Source organism: Ambystoma mexicanum, chromosome 6q, assembly GCF_040938575.1.
Source record: "Ambystoma mexicanum isolate Mex_15411 chromosome 6q, UKY_AmexF1_1, whole genome shotgun sequence".
NCBI classification, from domain to species: Eukaryota; Metazoa; Chordata; class Amphibia; order Caudata; family Ambystomatidae; genus Ambystoma; species Ambystoma mexicanum.
Window position 1 is genome coordinate 1,676,236,078 of NC_090937.1, and position 21,827 is coordinate 1,676,257,904.

General features: G+C 49.0%; 1 protein-coding gene across 2 annotated transcripts in view; it reads left to right on the plus strand.

Moving 5' to 3' along the window:
* Positions 1-21,827, plus strand: part of LOC138517037 (zinc finger protein 585A-like) — a 182,822-nt gene that overhangs the window by 120,693 nt on the left and 40,302 nt on the right. Inside the window, exons 1-2 of one of the 2 annotated variants that reach the window (XM_069632552.1) lie at positions 3,356-3,587; positions 7,328-7,391. The exons of the other annotated variant lie outside the window; for it this stretch is intronic. The gene's annotated coding sequence lies outside the window, so the exon portion shown is untranslated. Of the gene's footprint in view, positions 1-3,355; positions 3,588-7,327; positions 7,392-21,827 lie in introns of those variants that run through there. 2 annotated transcript variants of the gene reach the window in all.

Below are 21,827 nucleotides of genomic sequence, written 5' to 3' on the forward strand. Positions count from 1 at the left end.
GTTGGTACAAACCACAAACATCACGGAGATTTTCATATCGACTCACATATCCCGGGTACTTCCGACCTGCATCCATCAACACCAAAGGCTTCTGCATCTGCCTTCCTGCTATCCAACTAACACACCATTCCCACTTTCCTTCCAGAGCCATGCCAACATTATTGGTAGAAGAGTGCTGTATAATCTCAGTTGGTTTCTCGTACCAACTCGTTGTGGAAGAAACCCAAATCTTCTCTTTTCCTGAACTCGCTGCTGATCTCTCCATCAAAATGTCCAACAATCTCTCTGCCATTTAATATATTCTGGGCATTTTGAAAAAGAGTGTATTTACCAGCACTCTCGGTGGCACGAATCAAATCCCTCTCTTCTACAGCACTTTTTTACCTTTAATGGTTCCCAATCTAGACGCTCAACAGATTTATCCAGACCTCATAACATCAAATACCTATCTTTGATGATAAATAACTCCTCTCTCAATTTTTCAGAATGCAGAGAGCTTAGAAAAGAGAGTTTTCTGTGAAAACCTAATCTTCTGAAGAAAGGACAACGATTTCCATTGCCCACACGCATTCACACACAGAAGACCCAGTTAATATCTTATAACATCTTATAACGGGGGCTGGCACGCCCTGGGCAGACGTAGCACTTTATGCCAGATAAAACCCTCCAAGAGGTTCCATTACAGCTCAAGAGTTCGGGAGTAGATGTCAATATCATACAAGAGGGGACGGAAAGACCTTAGATTTATAATAAGATAAGGCAGGAAGGAGGGAGTATTTCCCCAATTTATGGGTGGCATACATGCTGTATTTCCTCTTTAGACAGTCTTGATGTTCCATTTTTCATTTTTGATTAAGAAATATAGATGGTATAACATAGATAAACATGCCTATCTACCTTCTCCAGCTGTTCACCCTTAATCTCCATATGAAAGAACATTTCTTTCTCTTGTTTCTACAGACCAGAACCTTCATATTCTGGATATTAATGTCTAACCCGTGGGTGTCCGTAAAGAGAGGCAACAAACTTAGGGCATGCTGTAGGCCGCTAGGCGCCTGTTCAAGTATAACTCGATCATCTGCATATAATAAATAGGGGCACATCTTCAAGCATAACTTAGGTGGAAAAGTTGATGCCCCAGCCAACCAAGTCCCCAGGTCGGCGATGTAGAGATTAAATAAGGCTGGAGCCAGGATACACCCCTGTCTTAACTCACAGGCGTGGCTTGACAAACACACAGTGAGTTAGGTTGTCAACTGGTGCACAGCATGATGTGCGCCCCATTTATTGAAGGGATTACATAGTGTGTGCCTCACATGTGATACTGCACGAGCCCAGTAGGGGCTTAGATTACAACAGTGTTCTGGGAGGAGAAGAAGTTTGCAGTCGTGGGTCACACTCTCCATATAGAGGTGAGTTGAAAGGTACGACTGTCAACAATTAAGATAAAGCATCAAAAACAAAAAATAAATAAATATGGAATGAATGATAACCAAGTGGTGATCGAAATAGGCACACAGACAAACCCGAGGAAGACAGAATCCGTAACCAGTGCAACATGGAACTCATTGAAAAAGAAACCAACTTTCTCCATCACCTCCACTGCACCAGGTATCAACCATACCTCTCAACTCACACGCGTTTAGCTGGTGTGATGTACCCTGTAAGCAGCAATCTGACTCACACGCCCATAGGTCTCGGGATGATAGCTTGGGGGCAACGTGCTCGCCTTGGAAGCAAGATGACAGGGAGCAACACAGGTTTGGTCCCTGGGTCTGCGCTTATAATCCTCTGGGTATTAAGCACGTTATAAATAACCTATCATATCATATGAGCCAATGGGATTTGACCCGTCACCAATAAATTGCGTGTTTCCCCACTTGAAAAGGTTCTCACTGTGATACCTTGAAAGGAAGACCACAAACTTCCCAAAGCTGAACAATGAGCAGAAAATGCACATTAGACTATATTTAATCTGTGAAACTGTAGAAAAAGTGGCTGAATATCTAACTTCAGTCAAATTTGACCAAAATTAAAATCAAAACCCTTTCTGTATTTATCTACATAATATTGAGCACATAAGGGAAATAAATAAGGAGGGGTGGGAATGAATGTAGCTTTGCAATAGCTGTTTTCCGTTTGTCAGACATGGAAATAATAGTGTCTCTTCGACACATGCTCTGATGATAAGAATGTGATTGTTCTCGCTTTGGGCGCTCTCCTAACCCCCCCAACTCCGCACAAGCTCTTTCCGGCTCCCCTTTCTGCGCATGCTCTTAGGATCAGTATCTCAGCACCGCGTATCTGCACTGCGCATGTCTGTTTGCCGGCTCAGCGCGAAGCCATAGCCCAGCTATCTAGGGCCTTCTGCGCATTCATGCCTAACCTCTGGAATTTTTCCGGAGACTCCGAAATTTTAGGCATTTCTCTGCGTCTCTGGAAAAGACCCAGCAATCTCAGGAATTTTGTCGGTCCACAATATGACGGGACCCAGAAACGGCGCTAAATGTTTGTGCCCACTGCCTGCACCACTATATGTGGCCGCTGCTGGCGGCCACCATTCACTGACTTTTTTTTTCAATGCGACCGCCGTAATAATGCTGTTTACAATCCATGTAATTGGATTGAAAGCAGCATTATTTCAGTGGTGGTGGCGTGCAAATATCATTTACTCGATCTGGTGGAGTTGAAATCATGATCCTGGAGCAAAAGAAATCTCCTGCCAATCTCTCACCTGCTCTCGGTCTGTTCTAGTTCCACTTTGGTTGGGGTCTCCCTGGGACTAGGCTCTCTTCACTGCTCCAAGCTCTGAGGAGAGAAAAGCAGCGCCTCGATGCACATGGGCTGTAGTGCGCTATACAAATCCAAAATAAATAAATAAAATAAAGCACTAATCATTGGATTGAAAGGAACCACTGAGTTTACCTTTTTGACAGGTGGGCGGGGCGTGTGGGCGGAGCCATGTGTAAATGTGCGAGTCTCGCGTGGCTGTGGGCGGGGCATACATCTCAGGAATTTTGATTTTCAAATGTTGGCAGGTATGCCTCTGCGAGGCACTGAGCGGTGGATGCGTTGCTCTGCGCATGCTCTGATGCTAGTATTCTCTGCTATACGCATGTCTGTTTCCCGGCTCTACAGATGAATTCCGAGCTCGGGTATCTCGGTCACTCTGCGCATGTGCTAATTATCAGTATCTCGGCACTACGCATGTCTGTTTCCCTGGGACTTCTGTCGAAGCTATAGCTCTCTGCGCATGGCCACTTGCGCAGTGTATATACACAGCGCATGTCTGTTTCCCGTCTCAGCAGCCGAAGCTGTAATGGGGTATCACCGTCCCTCCGCCAGACACGGAGCGGTGGATGCGTTCCTCTGCGCATGCTCTGATGATCGGTGTCTCTGCACTGCGCATGGCTGTTTCCTGTCGTGCTGCCGAAGCCCATAGCCCTGATTTCTCGGTCCTTCTGGGAGGCTCTGAGCGGGGGACGTGTTCCCGGGACTTCCTGCCCGGTCTCGCGCTCATTTACTCCTCAAATGGTTAAAATGCAGCACAAACTATGCCGCAGTAATTAAAGCATCATTTGCTGCAGGTGAGCTACAGTTGCCACAATCTTGTAGTGAGAAAGGTCTTTTTTGGAGAAATGTTCACAAACCTCCCATTAACCCTTTCTCCTGTGCATGGGGGGGGGGGTGCTGGTGGGTGCCGGGAGGGGGCTGCCTAACCTTCCATTAAGCCTTTCTCCTGGGCATGGGATGGAGGGCGGGCGGGCAGTTTCTAGCCAACTTGGTGCCCAGGACAAAACACTAGAATGCGCCCCCTTGACTGCCTCACGCCACTCACAGACTACACCCCTGTGGCAAATGTCAGTCGCCAAACCACTCCTCAATATCAATAAATCATTGCTGAAGGATTCAAGCTGGTTCATTACATTATAGTTTACAGAAGAAATGTAGTGTGAAAGCACAGCTGTTGCTGCCCAAGTAAATGGTTCTTCTGTCACCCGCTCTTAGGGAAGGCCTTAAACACTGTGGCCTGACCAGCCTGCCGGGGTCTGAGGGCCCAGGGACCACTAGCCCTATGTTGCATCAATTCTGTTTTTACCACTTCACTTGTATTTTGCAAGGTGTAACACTAGACTAACCATATGAATACATTTCTGATAGACAGTTATAATTCCAAGGTGGATAATCTGATACACTCCTATTGCACTCTCTCAAAATACCCTTATGAGAGAGGGAACATGGATAAATAGCACCAATGAGTGTTCCTGTCTGCTTTGCATTAAATCACAGCCCATTTCGTGAATATAAACATGTTCAGGGATCTTTATATTTTATAAACCAGTCTGTGACAAAATGGTTGTATGTGCGAATCAGTAAATACATAACAGGCACGTGGCTTAATGCTCACATCAGTGTTCACAACATTCACCCTAACCTTAAAATGTTTGTAATTGTGAACCATACATACTCATTCGGACAGCTTAAGTTTTTGGATTTGAGTTGAAAATGGCTGCAACATCAGCCACTTAAATGGGGTTTAAGGGCTCTTTTGCTTTTTGTTTCTGGAGAGTTTTAGATGACAAGGGATGTCCTTTGGAAAATGTTGGAACAAGCACAAAATTACTGTAGATATTGTACTGTGAAAGAACAAAGAGAGACTCTGCAACATCTGCTCGGGGAATGTGTAGTACTTTGTGATGTACGAACCAGATGTTTTGCACATACTCAGGTAGTACAAAGACCAATGGAGAGTGATGCAAGATGGCATGAGCTGTTTTCTAGTACCCGCCCGAAAATCCAGATTGCCATAGTGCAATTCTTTCAGATTGTGCTCCCTGGGTTAGAGGGGTGAAACGGGGAATGTATTATCTATAAGGCTATCAGGTAACTGGTGGGTTGTAAAAGGAAAAGTCGAGTCAAGTAGCATTTAAGTGGAATTTTGTAAATCGTATGAATTAGTGTGATTAGTTATATAAAATGAATTGTTATTAATTATGTGATAACAGGTATTGCAAGAATGTGTTATCTTTTAGCCTTGTAAGATTGACAATTATTGTGTTTTGAATATTAATGTTATTTATATGTTAATGAAATTTGAAAACTTGTAATACAACTAAAACAAATAAAAAAAAAAAGAAGGGTCTTGGTCTAGGTCTGAGCATGCCCAGTTCCCAATACAGAAACCTCTTTAGGGAATTATATCTTTAGACAGGAACGGATGCCTGACAAAAGACACCAAGAACAAGGAAAACATGTTCCGAAAGGATTGCACTTCTTAAAATCATTAGCCTGACCAGTAATAAGCAGATAAAGCATTTTAAACAAAACCAGCTTCTGACAGATGGTTTAGGATCCACAGTTTCTCTGCCACTACCTCCTCACCATTGTGCAGGCCTCAGGGGTTATTTCTGCAAAAAAGAGAAGATCTATGCTCTGTCTAACAGAGCTGGCAGTGGCATCTCTTATTAGTTCTGACCTGCAGCTAGTTAAAATCATGGTGTGACAGGTTACAAAACCTGTCCGGCCTAGTGGATGTATGATTTGATTGCTTTATGTGTTTCAGTGTGGGGATAGAATGGCACACTCTATGGCCCTCATTAGGACTCTGGCGCTAAACCATGGTGCTATTAGCACCATGGTCCATGCCGAACTCCGCCATGGAGAAAGGGGGAATTACCACCCCATTCCAAGGTTGGCGGGGCGGTAATTCCCCCTTTCTCCATGGCCCTTCCCCATTCCCATTTTTGCCCCATAGGTCTCAATGGGGAAGGCGGCAATTACGGTACCGCAAATTGTGGTACCGTAATTGCCATCAAAGTCCCTTTGCGGGTCCCTACTTTAACGGCTGGACCAGACGGCGCTGTTAACCCCTTAGCGCCAGGGTCATAATGAGGACCTATAGATCTACACACAAACAATTCTCATGCGCTATTGTATACACATGGGACACATCAAACAATGAGAGTCGTATGTGCTGTTACATAGACGAGCAGCACATAGACGGCTTAATAAACAGGGTGGTGACTTGGGCAGTGCACAAATCATTGCTGCACACATACCACTGCATTGATTTGCCATGGTCTACTGTCTGCACAGTGACACAAAGGCCCTCATTACAACACCAGTGCTAAACCATGGCGCTATTAGCACCATGGTTGGTGCCGGTGTTGTAACGGGTCCGCCATGCTTCAATGGCGAATTACCACCCCATTCCAAGGTTGGTGGGGCGGTAATTCCCCATTGAACCATGGCCCTTCCCCATTCCCATTTTCACCCCATAGGGCTCTATGGGAATGGGGAAGGCGCTAAGTACGGTACCGCAAATTGCGGTACCGTACTTAGCACCAAGGTCCCTTTGCGGGTCCCTACTTTAACGGCTGGTGTAGACCAGCCATTAAGGTCAGGTCCCGCAAAGGGACCTCGTAGTAAGGCGCTAAGTGTTTAACGGCGCCGCAGCCTTTTACGGCGCTGTTAAACACTTAGCACCAGGGTCCTAATGAGGACCAAAGTCGCATTAACAAGACATCTGGCAGCTGTTGACATGTTAAGAAAAGGAATAGTTCTTTGACGCTGAGGGGATGCATTTAGTCCATGTCCCAAAGCAGCCACCAGATCACTTAGGCAAGAAAATGCCAGTTAACCTTCTCAGGCATGCCCATATGTAACTAAAAGGCCATGTAAAAAAAAGGTTTTGTTGTGTGAAATAAAGACATGAAAATAAAGAACATAGTTTTAAACTTGTTCTGTGTGGCATGGTAATTCTCTTGGAAGAATACATAGATTTGCCCATCTAACGGCTGCTTTGTGCTGGCCTTCAGAATACAAATGACCCATGTTTAGTTCTTGTACCTGTAGTGTAAAAGCAATGGCTTGTGAAATGAGCTGTCACTTCTAAATTGCACCCACCTTAAAGGCTCTATCTACTTAAAGTGCATAAACTGGTCCCTGGGTGGGGGGTGGGGCGGTGTGTGTTCGCAATATGCATTCTTTTATCTGACACAAAGGAATTCTTAACATTTTACCAGTTGCAAACTCAGAGGCAGCTGTCTGGGTTGGACACTTCTTGCATACCCCTCCCCCTATCTCCTCCCCTCGAGTGCCTTAAGTTCTTCCCCACGGGAAGTGGCACGCGCAGCCTGCCTCAGGAAACGGGGCTGAGGGCGGAATATAGTGATGCTGGCAGAGATGGGGTGGAGTGGGGAAGGGGACAAGATAGGCAGCTCCTTCTTTGGACATTTTGATTATATCTTTTTTCTGTCATGTAAATGCTTCAATTTAGGTCATTCTTACTGTAGATTAATCATATGATAACATTTTCTTTCTCCAGACCTGAACACTTTATTGGTGTGTCATCGTGTTTAGAAAGAAGTAAGAAGTGCAGGATGCAGAAGGTAAACAACTCTTGTGATATCGCTATGCCTTTCTGCACAGTTTGTTCTTTGCTTCTGAGGCAGCTTATTCACAGCCCTGTGTGCTTGTGCCATCTCTGTCCCTCCTTCCCTTTCTCTACTCTTGTTCCTCCCCTCAGGCCCAGGGGTGGACAAGGAACCAAAATTGTCCCCGGAAAATGTGTTCAAATTGCCCTCATGTTGCACCAAACAGAGGCATAACGAGCAATCCCGACCCTCAACAGACAGGTTGGATGTGGGTAAAAGTGCAAATTTTAAAGCACGTTTATCCATAAACAGTTATTGAAATGGGATGTTTTAAACATTTTCCTTCACTCTCACACATTTTCCTTCAATAATCTTACTGGGTTTAGTCGCATTTATCAGGTCAAAATATCACTTGTGTAGCTGTTGGTTATGCTGCACCTTTTTTGTTCACCCAAGTGTAAATGGTTTGACTTCGGTTGTAGAATGTGGGGTATTGCTACGCATTTAAGGTTTCTTTGAGAAAGTTTTTCCGGGGTAAAGAGATAGCTAGTGCCAGTTGTATAGAGCCAGTCATTCCTTCTACCAGACCTTTGGCAGCTGATTCCGTACTCCAAGAAATGTGGCATCTCTTCAGATATAAATCGTATGCCATTTTTTCCATGATCATTTCCTGTGGGATTTCTTCTCTCTCAAATATGTTTTTTAAAAGTGTTACTATTTTCTGTGTCCTAACATTTTGTAACATCACACCCCACTCCACCCATTTGGACATATAATCCATAAGTAAGGAAATCTACACCTGTTGCTCTTCCAGTCTCTGGAATGGACCTACAATGTCCTCTGCCAGTTTGTGCCAGAACCAATGTTGGCCCTTCTGTAGGTTTTAGTTGCGCCTCATTTGTTTTCTTTGACTTGTCACTAAGTGCGCACGGTTGAGACTACTCTTCTACCAAATCTTCAACATCTTGTAACATTTTGGGCCAGTAATTGCTCTCACGGATCCTACACTTATTTATGCTCCTACCTAAATGTCCTTCATGGGCCTCTCTAATTATTCTCTCTCTGAGGGCTTGTGGTGAATGAGTTTGTCTCCTCCGTATATGCATCCTTTGCCTCCTGCTATTTCTTGACACGGTGCGTCACACGCAATATAACTCCATCCTCCTTGGGTGCCTTTCCTTAGAAATTTTGGTTTATTCATGTTCCAAATCTTCTTTCCACTCTTTCATGGACATGCCAGGCTGTATCATTGCGCTGATCGACTCCTGTTCATCTCGACCACCCAAATCTGATGAATTCTCTTCATCGCCCTCTTGCTCCAGTGGCAGTAAACATGACAAACCATCCAGATGATAGTCACTTTTGCTTGGTGTATATATCAGGCCCGCACATCACTTTCCTATCCTAGGAGACCTTCAGGCCATACCCATGGTGTTGAACATATGTGTAAGGGGCTTGTGATCTGTTCTCCCCACAGTGGGTAAATCCAAAACTAGCGTTTTGAAGTGGTTCAATGCCCAAAATATATACCTATGGCCCCTTTTTCAATTGTGGAATACCTTCTCTCTGCTCATCTTGAGTGTTCTGGATGAGAATGCAATATTCATCTCTCCACTTCATTGAATTTGTGTTAGGATTTCACCCAGGCCCTCATTGTTGGCATCTACCGTTAATATTTATTTGCTGCAGGTTCAAACATTTGCAAAATGGAGACTTTGTTTATTCATATTTATTGTTTTGGAAATATATCTGGCATTTGTCTGTCAACACAAACTTATTGTCTTTTTTTAAATATTGGTCTCAAGTTACTCGTTTTGTCAGTGCAGTTCTCCACACATTCTGAGTGGTGTTCTGACAGCCCTATATCCGATGCCAACTGTTCTTCTTGATGGGTGGGGCGATTTTGAGTGTGTTAACTAGTAAGCTCCTTTTTGGCCTGTTGCCATTCTTACTGATAGTGTGTCCCAAGTATTCAACCCCATCCACTTTCACATGTTTCCATTGTTAGTGGGAGACCCTTACTTCTCAACACGTTGGGCCTCATTAGGACTCTGGCGCTAAACCATGGTGCTATTAGCACCATGGTCCATGCCGGAGTCCGCCATGGCGGAATAGGGAATTACCACCCCATTCCAAGGTTGGTGGGGCGGTAATTCCCCATGCCGCCATGGCCCTTCCCCATTCCCATTTTTGCTCCATAGGGCTCAATGGGAATGGGGAAGGCGCTAATTACGGTACCGCAAATTGCGGTACCGTAATTAGCACCAAGGTCCCTTTGCGGGTCCCTACTTTAACGGCTGGTAAAACCAGCCGTTAAGGTCGGGTCCCGCAAAGGGATCTCGTAATTAGGCGCTAGGTGTTTAACGGTGCCGCAGCCTTTTACGGCGCTGTTAAACACTTAGCGCCTGGGTCATAATAAGGCCCATTGAGCACCATCAATAACCTTGAGTATTATTCCTATTCATTCAGGCCCTCATTACGACCCTGGCGGAGAACCATGGTGCAATTTGCACCATGGTCCATGGCGCTAAGCTGCCAACTCCGCCATGGTGGTTAGCGGACTTACCGCCCCATTCCGACCTTGGCGGGGCGGTAAGTCCCCAATCCCCATTTACCCTTCCCCATTCTTGCCCCATAGGGTATAATGGGAGTGGGGAAGGCGTTAATTACGCCACCGTAAATTACGGTGGCGTAATTAACAACAAGTCCCGTAGCGCCATGGATTTTTCCGCCTGCAAAAAGCAGGCGTAAAAATCACCATGGCGCTACGGGAACTCGTAGTCAGGCGGAAAGGTACGCCATGCTTTACGCCGGCGTAAACCCCTTTCCGCCAGGGTCGTAATGAGGGCCTCAGTCCTGTAATAAGAATGTCATCTTGGAAAAAATAAATGCCATCTATACGACCACATAACTGTTGCATCAATCTTTGGACCACGGCAGCGGCGGATGCCAAAGCAAAAGGAATGCTTTTGAAACTAACAAATGAGGTAGGAGCTTTGGAGCTCTCTTCCAGTTCATTTGCTGGTATCGATGATGGTTCTAATGTGCTGAACAACTTTGCTGGCTTCATTGTGATGAGCATTTGTTTATAGATGGAAATGAGTATCGACCAAACTGTTTATTTATTACATTTATGTAACGCTCAGGCCTGCAGGTATCGCAGCCTTCGTGCAGCGAGAATAATGCCAGTAGTCAGACATGGGAAGTAAGTAAACCGCAAACGGTGTTAGACAGAGTTAGTTGTATTTGTTAAATAACCAGGTTTTGACACGCTTTCTGAAAATTGTATACAAGTGTTCATTTTTGATGTTGGCGGGAAGGGAGTTCCAGAGGGAGGGAGCCGTAACAAGGAAGTTAGGGTCTCCTGCTCTTTAGTAATTTAGTCTGGGGTGTTGTCTGCTCAAGGAGATGAGCTTGGCGGTGGAGGAGGCAAGGGCATTGATGTGATTGTTCATGGAGAGTCGGGCATCTAGGTGGATACCTAGTGTTTTCACATGTTTTGAAACTGGAATGGTGGCACCATCAGTGAGAAAGTAATAGAAGACTGGGTCTGAGCCTTGGAGGTGATGAGAGGAGCCTATAATTAGGATCTCCTTTTTATCGTTGTTGAGGCACAGGTTGTGGGTGGCCATCCAAAATTGAACGATGCTGTAAACCCTTTTTTCTGTTACTGTTTCAGGTGGTGGTTTCCTGAGCTGGGGATAAGGATTTCGGTATCATCTGCAAAATGGGTATAGGTCATGCCAAGGGAGTCAAGCAGGCCAAAAAGGGGTTTTGTGTAGTTATTATAAGTGATGGGGTCGGCAGCGGAGTCCCTGATAGACATTTTGGAAGGTGCGTTCACTGAGGAACGGTTTGATCCAAACAGCCGCTGCCGGTAAGAAATGGAAGTTGGCGGTGAGGTGGTTTTGGAGCAAGTCATGACTAACCAGGTCAAACGCTGCCAAGAGGTCAAGCAAGGGGACCAAGGCCAACTTGCCTGAATCTTGGATAGTGTCTAATTGAAGTTTGAGATCCAATAGCGCTGATTCCGTGCTATGTTTGGGGTGGAAGCCCGATTATCTTGCACCTGGTATGTTATGGTGTTTAAGATAGACAGTACTTGGTGATAGGCCATGCGGTCAAGATGCTCTTGAGGAGGACGGGCACGGAGGTAATGGGGCTGATGTTTGTGGGTAGGGTGGGGTCAAGCAAAGGTTTCTTGAGTATGGGGGTGACCCAGGCAGCCTTGATACTAGCATGGTTGAGTTCATGAAGGAGGCATTTATGAAATTGGTAATGAGGGGAGAGGGTAGTGGCGCAGCGGAGCATGCATCACCCTTGCAGTTGGGAGGCTTGACGGTTTGGATGGCTTTGATAACATTTGTGCGGGAAACGTGCGAAGGAGAAAGGGGTGATCGGGAGGGTGAAAAGGGCAGAGACAGGGTGGTTTGGCCGCGAGTTTGGATTTCTTAGAGTTGATTTTAATTCTTAGGGACTCCATTTTGTTAGATAGGGCCGATTGTAAGGTAGAGCACCAATCTTTGTCTGCACGTGGCTAAGAGTTACTGGGGTTTGGATTTGCAAGCTCTTTAAGGATCACAAATAGTTCTTTGGTATTAGAATTGACGTTGGCAATGCGTGTGTTGTAGGAATTGGCTTTGGCAGTAATAACGGTTTGCTTATAGGTATTAGTGAGGCTAGAAAGGTTGGCAAGCTTTAGGGGGTTAGGCTGTTTTCGCCAGAGCTGTTGATGGGCTCTTCTATGTTTCAAGTGCGAGATGAGTTCCTCCGTAGACCAGGGATTAGTTTGCATGGGGTTTGAGTACTCTGGGCTTCAGTGGAGCATTCTGATCCATTGCAGTTGGAGGCTCTGCGTGTAGATGTCGGCGAGTAGTTTGGGATTGTTGCAAGTAGGGTCTGCAGTTCCAAGTAGGTCTGTAGCATAGGCCCTAGAGTAGATTCAGTCAGTTTACTGGTGTTATGCATGAGCGTAGGCAAAGAGGGAGTGATAGGTTTACGTGTCTGATGCCGGGAGTAGATGGTGAACTCTATCAAGGAGTGATCAGACCAGGACACTGGGTTATTGGCTGATATATCAATGTGCAAGTTGGTCTAGAATATGCATTCTTGAGTGCACCCTCTGTTGTGAGTAGGAGCTGAGACATGTTGTAGGAGGTTCATTTTGTAAATGATTTGGCCAGGGAAGCAGCTTTGGAGTTGGCCGGGGAAGCAGCTTTGGAGTTGGCCGGAGTTGGCGGGGTCATTGAAGCCCAGGTTGACATCTCCCAGGATAATATGTTTGGTGGTCAGCTTGATGAGAGGGGTTAGTAGCAGAGGTAGGTCGATCTCTGGGCATGTGTGCGAGTTAGTTTGCCGATATAGTAGCAATAGTTTGTATTCCACTTCGCTTCACTTGTGCAAGCCTGGGGCTGTGGCTTCACCAAATTCCTCTTGTTTCCAGACCTCTCAAGGATCGCTCCGATGTTGGCGAGCATACAGCACCAGGGAGGCCCAGTTGGGCGATGCTAGATATCAGTGTTATTTCAATCAAAAGATGGCCGCCGCCTTTGTCCTTTGTGGACTGCCTGCTTAGTGTTCCCTCGAGCATGCCTTGAAGTCATCTGATTGGCCTGCTCTACTTACTTTAGGCCAATCGAGGGAGACGGCAGGTGAATCCACCCCTCAATAAGGCCCACACTTGAGTCCCTTAACGCACCATGTCTGGTCTGTCCGGCCAGGTCAGCCACGCCGCCAGTGGTCGAAGTGTACGAAAAGAAGTAGTGGAGCTATGTTCCCTGCTGGCCTGCCCCCACTCTCCACAAAACCTATCATCACGTCCCCTCCCACACACAATACAGACCACCAAACACTAGCACCTGCTGTTTAATGGAACGTTCAGTGCAGTGCATTGAAAGGGCAAGTTTCAACTTCTTGCTATACTTTTATTTTAAAACGAAACCATTACGGAACGGTTTCTTTTTAAAATAAAAGTATAGGAGCTGTAAAAAGTCATTTAAAATAAGTAGAGGAGCACTGCTCCCGACCGCTCCCGCTCACTTCGACCACTGCACGCCGCGCCACTTTCTTCAGTTCACTACTCTATCTATGTCAACTCTGCCTGCCTACTGGTACCTCTGATGAGTTATGCTTCACCGTCCTGGTCTGGTCAACAGGTAAGCACTGCCGCCGGGCACCAAAGGATCTTCCCATTATCTGTAGCAGCTCCCTTACTCCATCCGCTGAGGCCGCAGGTCCTCTCTTCTGCCTTCCTGCCTCCGAGTCTCATTATACTGGTCTCCACCTATTGATCCCCGCCCATCCACTACACTGTGCTTGGCCACAACCTAATCGAGTTAAGCGCGTGGCTGCTTGCCCCTGACTCTGCCTGCTCCATCTACATTGCGTAACTATTATACCTGCAAACTACTGACTCTGACTCATTAATTTTACCAGTTACCGGCTGTTCACTCTCCACTCTGTGTCCCTGCTCGGAGCTACCTTCACTCTATTCTATACATTGTGCTGGCACGGATCGCGTAATGCCCACCAGCCACTATGCTACCTATGCTGTTTTGTACTACTGTTGCCTACAATTTCTATTTATGTATGATATGATATGTTATTTATAACGTGCTTAATACCCAGAGGTTTCTAAGCGCAGACACGGGGATCGAACCTGTGGTGCTCCGTGTCGATTTGCTTCCAAGGCGAGCACGTTGCCCCTGAGCTATTCTTCGAGACAATGTACTGCTCAACATTGTGCTTACATTGTGTAATGATCTTGCCCTGCTGTATCTTGCTCGTGAGGGTTTTTATCTTCACCTTCATTTATGAATGTCAAATCCAGATTTCTTTAAACTCTGAATCCATTTTACATTTCTGATGTATTTGAAAGTCAAATCTAGGTGGTATGATTTTGAAAGTCAAACTTTGTTGTGCTAAATTTGCTGAAGTACTTGAAATTCAAATCATGGGGCCTCATTACACGGTAGGCGGTAAGGGTGTACCGGTACCGGTATTTTACCGGTACCGGTAAATCCTTACCGCCTTACCACGAGGTCCCTTTGCGGGTTGGAGAATTTAACGCCTGCTTTTTGCAGGCGTTAAAAACCAACCCGCAAAGGGACCAGTGGAGCTAATTACGGTACCGTAATTTGCAGTACCGTAATTAGCGCCTTCCCCATTCCCATAGAGCCCTATGGGGCAAAAATGGGAATGGGGAAGGGCAATGGTGGAAGGGGGAATTACCGCCCGCCAACCTTGGAATGGGGCGGTAATTCCCCTTTCCATCAAGGCGGTGCCGATATTTTACCGGCATGAACCATGGCGCTATTAGCGCCATGGTTCACCGCCTACCGTTTAATGAGGCCCTAGGTGTTTAAAACCTACTGACTGTGTTCAATTGTTAGTCTTTTATCCTTACTTGAAAGCCACATCTAAATACTTTCTTCATACACCACTGCATGTAATCATTGTGAGGCCTTCTACTGTTTCTTTGAATTCTGAATTCATATCCCCTGTGCCAGACCTACTGTTCTTCTGTTGAGTTCCTTGTGCATTGCCCATGTCTTCTGTCAAACGCCCCCACCCCCTTGCCACCATGTTGCTCTCCATCTCCTCTATCTATTCTAACTGCTACTCTATCACCTATCCTACCTCTCTCTCAAAGTCTGGATGGAAAACGTTTAAGAAAGCACTCCTGGTCTCCAACCCAGGCCTGCCCATTGCTGACACCTACGTCGGCTCTTCCTCCAGGCAGACCATCACTGACCTCTTTCTCGATCCTGTGGACTCCTCATATGATCTGTATCTTCCCCCCCTTTCTCGTCCTCACCCATTAACGGTGGCACCAGATGAGAAGTGCTCTTGGCACACTTCCGTTCCTCTAGGTGCATCATCAATGTCTATCAGAACGGCACTGTCGTGGCTCAGGGCTCTCAGCCAACCTCCTCCTTATTGATAGACGTCTTCCGTCGCTCATCAATTTCCTTCCTTATCCTCCCATTACTCCCTCTGCCACCCCGCTGGCTCATTCTCCTCCGCCAACGGGTGTACCACATCCCTGTACCTCTCCTTGGAAAACCTTCAAAGGGGGTAATCCGCATTCACTTAGCTACCCTCAATGCTTTCTCATGCTAATAAACACTCCTGCAACATCTGTCGCCTTCTTGAAGACTTTGACCTTGACTTTCTTGCCCTCACTGAAATGTGGTTCAATGTAAGCTCTGTCACTGCTTTTGACACTCTTCTACCTGAGGGCTACAAGATCCTCTGCAAACCCAGGTCCAACCCGTCTCGTGGCGGAGTGACCGTGATTTTCCCAGAGTCGGTCTCTGCTACTATCATACCCATTCACCCTTATTCCTCCTTTGAATCCCTTGTCTGCAGGCTTTGTGTCTCATCACCTTCTTGCTTACTATCGCCACCATCTGCAGGCCTCCTGGCCCACTCTCCCTCTTACTCTCTGAATGGGCTGGCTTCACCTGCTCTTTCACGACCTCTACCTCCAAGCTTCTCTTCCTTGGAGACTTCAACATTCATCTCGATTCCTTTGAAGCGCCCACTGTACTCTTCCGCGACCTCTTTACTCTTCCGTGACCTCTGTGAATCTTTCTCCCTCACCATTCTTCCTCCAGTCCGACCCACTCAGCCGGACACACCTTGGGCGCACTCATCTCAACTGACATCCCTATCTCTAACCCTCTCACCACACCTCTCTCATGGTCTGACCATTCCCTCCTTTCCTCTCATCTGGATCTCCTGGGGTCCGTTGCCAAGCCTCTGCCCGCACTGCCAGTCTCCTTCTTCATCATCCGACTGATGAAGAGAGTGTCAGTAGCTGCCTTTGCCGCCACTTTCATGCCCCCTCCCACCTCTGCTATTGACTCTGCCACTGACACAGCCCTCTCTAATCTTCACCTCTCCATCTCCAACACCTTTGACACCGTAGCCCCTGTCATGAGGGTCCGTATGAAGCCTACCTCTAAATGCATCAGCTGGTATGATTCTGGGCTAATCTCACTGAAACGCAAGTGCAGAGTTGCTGAACGGAAATGGCAGGCTTCAAACACATCCTCTGATGAACTGGTCTATCTAGGCTTTACCCTTTGACTGGGCTTTACCATCTCTCTCTATCTGCTCCAAGAAGAGGGCCTATATCCAAGCCTGCATCTCCTGGGCCACCAACAACACGGCTGAACTCTTCAAAACCTGTAAGGAACTCGCTAATCCTTCTGCAGTCTCCACGTCTCCTCGTCCATCTCAGGCCCTTTGTACTGAGATGGTTCTCCGAGCAAGAGACTTTGGGCCTCATTACACGGAGGGCGGTAATGGTTAACGGCCACTGTTAATGGTAACGGTGACCGTTAACCATTACCGCCTTACTACGAGGTCCCTTAGCGGGTTGGTGCTTTAACGCCTGCTTTTTGCAGGCGTTAAAAACCAACCCGCTAAGGGACCTCGGAGCTAATTACGGCACCGCAAAATTGCGGTGCCGTAATTAGCGCCTTCCCCATTCCCATAGAGCCCTATGGGGCAGAAATGGGAATGGGGAAGGGCAATGGCGGAAGGGGGATTTACCGCCCCACCAACCTTGGAATGGGGCGGTAAATCCCCTTTCCGCCAAGGCGGTGCCGGTATTTTACCGGCATGAGCCATGGCGCTAATAGCGCCATGGCTCCCCGCCTTCCGTGTAATGAGGCCCTTTGTGTAAAGAGACTTGACCACTGAAGGTCCTGATATTGCTGAGAAGAACAGTAACCTCGTGCTGGAAAAGCCCAGGAGTGTGCTGTGCTGAAGAGGCCAGTCTTGTCCCGGGATACAAATGTAGGGAAGGGAGACCTCAAAGTACTATCCTGACTTATTATTTTTGTGGACACTTCTTTCTTTTCTTGTGAACACTATCTCACACGATTTTTGTAACTTAGCTGTAAGGACTGGCAATATTTTTTTTTTTTAGTATAAGCCCTTTTTTATTTGATGAGACACCACTAGGACTGCCTTATTATTATTTGATGGTCGAAGCTTGCTCCCATCTTAGATTTAGGTTTAGATTAGGCGTTTTTCTCACACCCTTCAACTGTGATCACTTGTGTCTGTCTTTACTGTTGCCACCATGAGTTCCTTACACTACCTTCTATCTGGCTATGAATGCACACACGCATTTTACCACTCCTTCAGTACTTTCAACACAGACTACGGTCTTCTGAAGGGCGTTTATCCAGACAGTGCTTCAAGGCCATACCAAGGGCTGCAGAATCTATACAAATAACTCCTAACATAACAAAACTGATTGGATATTCACATCTGAATGGCCCCTCACAGATCTTTCCTAGCCAAAATGTGCCCCATCAATGGCAAATGCTGGAACATATGCGGAAGACCAAGCCCTCTTTGAAAGGTGAGCCGTGATGTCCGCTTCACTGACACGCAAAGAAGGGATTCTTCTGTGTTGCACAATAGAAAGCCAGAGGTTTCTTATACCCATTCTTTATCCACGTTATGTTGCTACAACACATGCATTAGCAATTCTCAAAGTGAATAAAATACATTAGTAATTTCAGGCCTGCATTATTTGGCATCCTGGGACTTCTAGATTTCCATTCATTAGACGACAGGGCGAAAGAGCGGACACACCGGCTTGCAACTTTCAATTCAGGCTCTGCCCTCTTTGACCCACCACCTTAAGTACTGGCGAGCACGCACACTAGCGCGCGCTCACTACGGAAGTGCCTGGAGAAGTGTCTGCTGAGGTCTGCTGCCCGCTCCTTTTCGAATTGGACACTTAATTTGGACACTCTATTGGATACTATTGGCTCTGCCCTCTTTGGCCCACCACCTTAAGTACTGGCGAGCGTGCGCACTAGCGCCTGCGTACTGCGGAAGTGCCTGGAGAAATGTGTCTGCTGAGGTCTGCTGCCCTCTCCTTTTCGTATTGGACAATTAATTTGGACACTCTATTGGATACTATTGGCCCGCCCTCTTTGACCCACCACCTTAAGTACTGGCGAGCATGCGCACTAGCGCGTGCGCACTGCAGAAGTGCCTGGAGAAGTGTGTCTGCTGAGGTCTGCTGCCAGCTCCTTTTCGAATTGGACAATTAATTTGGACACTCTTTGGCCGATTCATGGAATAATTAGCGCGGCGCAAGTGGCCAAAAACGTGCGAATCGCAGTGCAAGTGCGAAAATCGCACGAACAGCAGTGCACATCGATTCATGGAAGGCCGTGCGTGAGAAAACCATCGGATGTGCGATAAAAAAGTGCGCGGCGCACGTTGGCGCACAGGCCATCTAACTGCGTGCGCCAGGTCACAGCGAAAATCGCACAGGCCACAGCGAAAATCGCACATAGCGCGGCGCACGCAACAAAAGTAGGCGGAACACGGGGCGTAACACTCGGAATGGGGAACAACTTGCCAAAATGTGGGCGTCACGGGGAAGTACAGGGCACAAGTGCGCGAAACGCCCACACGCTCGCCTACAACACGTATTCATGGAATAGAATAGGGCAAAAAAGCGCACGCTCAAACCAGCGCACAGGCACAAACACGACCGCCACAAGAAAGCAGGCGGTAACGTCTCTGCGCCTGTAAGAAATGTGCGCCAAAAGGTGCGCCAACAAATAGCACCTATATACTGCCATGATGAATGTCCTATACTGTGGCCCTCCAGGACAAATGACGTGCAAAGGGGTACCCACAAACACGGACACCCGCTGACAAAAAATACGTGTGCGTGTATACCGGGGTGCGCGGGAAGTCTCACACGCGATTTGGCCGTGTACGTGGATTTCAGGGGAGCGCGGGAATTTCCACACGCGATTTGGCCGGGTACATGGATTCCAGGGGTGCGCGGGAAGTTCCACACGCAATTTGTCAGGGTACGCGGATTACAGGGGTGCGCGGGAAGTTCTACACGCGATTTGGCCGTGTACGTGGATTCCAGGGGTGCGCGGGAAGTTCCACACACGATTTGGCCGTGTACGTGGATTACAGGGGTGCGCTGGAAGTTCCACACGCGATTTGTCAGGGTACGTGGATTTCAGGGGTGCGCGGGAAGTTCCACACGCGATTTGCCCGGGTACGTGGATTTCAGGGGTGCGCGGGAAGTTCCACACGCGATTGGCCCCGTGCAAGCAGGGTCCGTGTATTTCAGGGGTGCGCGGGAAGTTCCACACGCGATTTCATCAGGGTACGTGTATTTCAGGGGTGCGCAGGAAGTTCCACACGCGATTGGCCCAGTGCGAGCAGGGTACGTGTATTTCAGGGGTGCGCGGGAAGTTCCACACGCGATTGGCCCAGTGCGAGCAGGGTACGTGTATTTCAGGGGTGCGCGGGAAGTTCCACATGCGATTTCAGCAGGGTATGTGTATTTCAGGGGTGCGCAGGAAGTTCCACACGCGATTTCATCAGGGTACGTGTATTTCAGGGGTGCGCGGGAAGTTCCACACGCGATTGGCCCAGTGCGAGCAGGGTACGTGTATTTCAGGGGTGCGCGGGAAGTTCCACACGCGATTGGCCCAGTGCGAGCAGGGTACGTGTATTTCAGGGGTGCGCGGGAAGTTCCACACGCGATTTCAGCAGGGTATGTGTATTTCAGGGGTTCTGGGGAGTACTACACGTGAATTGGCCGTGTGGGTCCTCCCAGGTGTACGCTCCACAACCTCCACGGCCCCTGCAGGCAGCCCACACCACGGGGGACTACCCTGCACCCCTGCTCATGTCCCGCAGGCAGCCCATCCACCATGGGCATGCCCCCCAGCCAACCCACATGTCACCTTGCACTACTGATCAACAATGCATGTCTCCCACCACCCCCACCCCCCAGCCACCAGGGGCACCCTCCACCAGGCCCCCACTCATGTCTCCCACCACCCCCACCCCCCAGCAGTGCAGGGGCACCCTCCACCAGGCCCCCACTCATGTCTCCCACCACCCCCACCCCCCAGCCACCAGGGTCACCCTCCACCAGGCCCCCACTCATGTCTCCCACCATCCCCCACCCGCCAGCCACCAGGGGCAGCCTCCACCAGGCCCCCACCCATGTCTCCCACCACCCCCACCCCCCAGCCACCAGGGGCACCCTCCACCAGGCCCCCACCCATGTCTCCCACCACCCCCACCCCCCAGCAGTGCAGGGGCACCCTCCACCAGGCCCCCACTCATGTCTCCCACCACCCCCACCCCCCAGCCACCAGGGGCAGCCTCCACCAGGCCCCCACCCATGTCTCCCACCACCCCCACCCCCCAGCAGTGCAGGGGCACCCTCCACCAGGCCCCCACCCATGTCCCCTATCACCATCCCCACCCCCCAGCAGTGCAGGGGCAGCCTCCACCAGGCCCCCACTCATGTCTCCCACCACCCCCACCCCCCAGCCACCAGGGGCACCCTCCACCAGGCCCTCACTCATGTCTCCCACCCAGTGCCTTAAGTGGCACTACAAATCGAGCCGGGGCTCATCGAGGGGCGTGGCCTAACAACGGGGGTCTTCATGGCCCGTTAGGCCACGCCCCCTTGACGAGCCACAGCTCAATGGGCTACTGGCACCCCTGCCAGACAGCCTTTTGTAGAGATTAGCACCCTCTCCCCTATGGGGGAGAGGGTGCTGATCTCTGCATTTATTTTTTATAGGCTTGCCTGGCAGGGGACGGCGCCTCGCCTCTTCAGCCTTAATGGTGGTGCTGCCCCTCGCCAGCTGGGGAGAGGCAGCATCACCTTCATGGCTGAAAGGGTGAGGCCACTGGAAGCAGAGGCTTTTTCCTAAAGACTGAAACTCTCGCGAATCCGCGGGAGCTTCAGTATTTAGAAAGCAAGGCCTCTGCTTCCAGCGGCCTCACGTTTTCTCCATAATGGTGGCGCCGGCCCACGTGCATCACTTGATTAAAGGGATGCCTCGCAGGTGCGGCGCCACCATTATGGCTAAAAGGCATTTTTTTCTGAAGCCTGAAGCTCTCGCTCACGAGCGAGAGCTTCAGGCTGTAGAAAAAAATGCCTTTTCGTGTTGTGGCCGGGGCTGCCAGGGGAGATTAGTTGGCCCCGGCAGGGCCCCGCCTCAAAACGAAATTTCGGAGCCTGCCGGGGCCCAGCCCCGGCAGGCCCCGGCCCACTTAAAGCCCTGCTCCCACCACCCCCACCCCCCAGCCACCAGGGGCAGCCTCCACCAGGCCCCCACCCATGTCTCCCACCACCCACACCCCCCAGCAGTGCAGGGGCACCCTCCACCAGGCCCCCACTCATGTCTCCCACCACCCCCACCCCCCAGCCACCAGGGGCAGCCTCCACCAGGCCCCAACCCATGTCTCCCACCACCCCCACCCCCCAGCAGTGCAGGGGCACCCTCCACCAGGCCCCCACTCATGTCTCCCACCACCCCCACCCCCCAGCAGTGCAGGGGCACCCTCCACCAGGCCCCCACCCATGTCTCCCACCACCCCCACCCCCCAGCAGTGCAGGGGCACCCTCCACCAGGC